General features: G+C 42.9%; 1 long non-coding RNA gene across 1 annotated transcript; it reads right to left on the minus strand.

Annotated features, from left to right (window-relative positions):
* Window positions 1–850: 850 nt before the first annotated feature.
* LOC104147690 (uncharacterized) lies at window positions 851–3,021 on the minus strand. The gene is made up of 3 exons (XR_694945.2): window positions 2,888–3,021; window positions 2,690–2,769; window positions 851–2,417 (listed from the first exon to the last, which is right to left on the minus strand). It is a non-coding gene; the product is annotated as an uncharacterized lncRNA (long non-coding RNA).
* Window positions 3,022–4,024: the final 1,003 nt, after the last annotated feature.

Here is a 4,024-nt window from a genome sequence, read left to right on the forward strand (position 1 = left end):
CGGGAATAGCATGCCAGGACTAGATACTGGATGGTATCTGGCAACCATCCCTCCCCTGGAGTCTTTGCAGGCTTAAAAAATCTCAAACTCTGCTTAGAGGGTTTTTTCTGGAGCCTCGGAATTGCTTTTCCATGGAACAGAATCATTAGACTTTAAGTACCTAGAAAAAAATGTATTTACTGCAAATAAATATTCAGAGTGGAGCCAGGAGAAGGCGGCTTGCAACATAAAGAGAGGCAGCCTCCTTCACTGTAATCTGGAGTCAAACGCACGATGCTCCAACTTCTCATATTCAGAGCACAAAGAGTTAAAGCAATATGCTTGCAAATGCCCCTAGCTGCAGTCTCACCTCCTCCCACTGCAGGTCCCTGCTCTATGCTCTGGCACTCTGTGCCACACTGGTGACGGAAGACGCTGAAGGGTAACAGAAACTCCGACATTATTAGCATTTGGAAAATGTAAGAATAAACTTTGCTCCCTTAGGGAATCACTTCAGTGACACAATGGAAAAAAGCCTGGGGGCATGTCTTCCCGCACCCTCCACCTCCACTGCCAGTGCAAAGGCCTCTGGGCTTCCAATGGAGTTAGGGCTACATTTCATATTGCACAAACAGGACATGGCTCAGTAACATACTCTCAAATAGGTATTTCTTAGGCATGAGTACTTTGTAAATCTGTCTGGTGCTGTTTAATAATAGGGAATTAAGTTCACTCTGTGCTCAGTTTGGAAATAAATATTTTTCATTTATCTTTGTAGTTCTGAGCTTTATATATCTCAGGTTTATAATAAATTCTATAAAATTGCAATAACTAAAAGAAAATATTTTATTACATACTATCTCCAGCATGGAAAAAAAACTCTGAAACAAAATTCTTGGATATATACACATACAAACATAGACCATGTATTACTAATATATTTATTACCTATATCACTTCAGTGTAAATACATAAGGTAAAAATGAACAGGAAAGGTAAAGTAGAGTGACTGCAAATACTACCCTGAGGTTTAAAGCATTTTGAAAGAAACTCTAAAGGTAGCTCCAAGAGGGTTTTAGTCTGGCATTCAAGTGCTTGTAAATCTCCTTATATATTTGTGAATATGGCAGTTAGAAGGTGATTTTTTTTAACTTACTTGGCAAAAGTTTTAATAGCAGCAGCTGTCCAAACACACTGCAGACCCCTCTACAGAAAAATGCAACATCTACTGAATTGTTGGATTGGTGTTTTATTTACAAGCAAATCTGGTTGTTTTTGCACTCCCTTTACGTACTGCACTTCACAGACAGCTGAGATTTTTGTTTTAAACAGCTTTCGGGGCTTCTAAGAGGGAGAACGGCAAGGCTAAGGTAGAAAAGAGAAAAATTAGTGTGTCAGTGCTCAGCACAGTAGACCTATTCTTTTTTAATCAACTCAGATGGAATTGAGACCTATTTGGGTATTACTGCCTCCTCATGAACTTTCCTGGACAGAGGGCATCTTTATTTAATGAGTCTGTACAGTGTCTGGGAAGGCCTTGTGGCCTGGATGGATATCTGAACGTCAAAAGATTTGTTACTTAAACTACACCCCTCTCATTGCTGCTAGGATATACTGAGGCAAGCCACATCACCACCAATTGAAAAGTTCAGGGGTATCCACACTGACAGGAAAAAGGTCTAGGCTGTTTTGAGAAATAATCACTGGGAATCAGCTAATTTTGACACACAGAGCACACTGGAAATAATTCCCTCTGATATTCATATTTTACCTTTCACACAAATGCTGGCTTTGCAAGACTTTTGTTCAGACCTGTAATTCACAGCTCACTAAGAAGTACGCACTTGATGGGAGGATTTCACATCTGCCCTGGAAAGTGATGAACATATCCAGGCTGACTAGCACCAGCTGTACTGCAAACAGGCACCACGCAAAAATCCCTACCACTGCTCTGCCTCTAATACTGTACAACCTCTTTGCTGTCCAGCCATACCATGCAACCTATTTGCTATCCAGCCCACGCCCTCGATGACTGCCTTACTCAAGGATCTTCCAGCATGGTGGCAGGGCTGCAGACAATCCCTATAGCCAGGCGGCTACCATGGCAGACGTATGGATCTACAGCATGGAAAGGGGCAGATTGGAGAAGAGATTGTCTGTCCTCTTTCACAGGTAAGGGCTCTCAGGTTTTCGTGGTGCGATCCTTCGGCAGCACTGCTCCAGTGATCCTCGCCGCATAACAGCAACCCTCGTGTCTCCAAGCTGGAAACGCTCGATCTCCCACAGACTCCCGTACAATGATGCAGGGAATCACCCAGGGTCTCTTTTTCAGAAGGCTGTTTAATGTAGAGCTACTTCTGTGCATGGAAAAGGAGTGCCCATGCTCAAACATCTTGTGGATCCCTGGAGCATGATGAGGTTTGAAACAGACTCTGGTTCTTGGACAAACATACAAAGAAAACAACAATGAGCCCATTCTCCCATTTTCTGAGGAGCAACTTTGAATCAGCAAGATCAGATCCAGCTATTTTGATGATAACTACTAAGAACTAACTAACTAACTGCATTACGAATAATTGAAAGAATGAACTTAAAGGGGGGGGGGGGGAAGGGGAGCAGAAAAGCTTCCAGAAAAAAATAGAAAGAGAACAAAGCAAAGCTTTCAAAAGATAAAAAGAAAATGAAACAAGTGAGACCGAAATATACAAACCTCAGCATTAGTCAGTCTGTTGCTGAGAGACTGAGAATACGTCTGGTCCAACTCCCACTAATCATGAGTAGTGCGTTGCACTGGCAGAACCAAAGCAGAGGAAGAAGTGGCTTTGGATTTAGCAGTAAATTTTCACATGGAATTAAAATGAAGGCATTGAATTGTCCCCCAAAACTTCATTTTGCCCCACTTACTTACACTCAGGTTCCCCACTGTAGTCCATAGTTTTCCTCATTTGAAAGCAAGAGCTTTCTGAAGACCCTCAGGTCAGTTGGGCGGCATTTGAGCACAGACTAGATGTGGACCATTACATACTTATCCATGGAGCTGAGACTCAGCACTTCTAAGGAAAGAAAAAGAACTGTGGATTAGACATCCATACATGCTCCCACGCAGCTAGCCCTGCCTTCCCTCTCAGCTGTGTCTCAGCTCAGACACCTTGGAGAACAGCATCTAGGTAACCATGGTGACAAATGCCTTAAAATGGTTATAATCACGATCATTTAAAACAAATAGCTGCGTAAGTCTGGCCTAATCCTAACGAAATCCTCCCAAGTTTGGCATCCTAAAAATAGAAAGACAAAAAAAAGGCACAAACAAAAAAAAGCCATCCACCTACTCAAAATTAGTTATGCCTCAAACTCGACAGAATTTGTGCTTTGCTGCTAGATCTACATTCTGCTTCTCCAGGAGACGGGGCCTTTGTGTCACAAGTTCATTGCTACATTTTTAGACCTAAACGCTAAAAGGTGGGGCCCAGATCCAAGCCTCATTGTACTTTGGCAGCAAACAGGAAGCAAGTGATACCTGACAGAGGTCAAGCTCAATTTGAAATCTCTGGAAGTTCCTCCCCCCCACCCCCTTCATTATAGTTTTCTCATTGCCTTCCTTCACAGGAAGTTTTTAATAGCTCTTCATGTGGCTATTAAGGTAGTCATGGTGTGGAGGGGTTTAAAGGCTTTAAATGAGTTTCTGGAAGAGCACCAAGGTTGAGTTAAATAACCATCCTGCTATTTATACCTGGTTCTTTGGCTTTTGCAAGCCCAAATTCATCCTTTGTGGGTCGAGATGTCAATATCCACAGCTACGCTTTGCTTTTGAGAAAGTTGTTTATGTGCTTGTCAGCAGTTGCTATGAATATGACACAGCTGTACAGTGGGGAGATAAAAAGGAGAAATCATGCAAGGTCTGGATCTGGAGTTTGTGTGCAGGACCCACTCCTCTCTGCCACGTATGGGAAGTGCAGCCCATGCCCTGGGCTCGCTAAGGGGCTGTGTTTGTGAGGGGATATTGAGAAAGGAGCGTGTTTTCTCCACGCTAGCCTTTTCCCCGTGG

The sequence above is a fragment of the Struthio camelus genome, chromosome 1 (assembly GCF_040807025.1).
Source record: "Struthio camelus isolate bStrCam1 chromosome 1, bStrCam1.hap1, whole genome shotgun sequence".
Taxonomy (NCBI): Eukaryota; Metazoa; Chordata; class Aves; order Struthioniformes; family Struthionidae; genus Struthio; species Struthio camelus.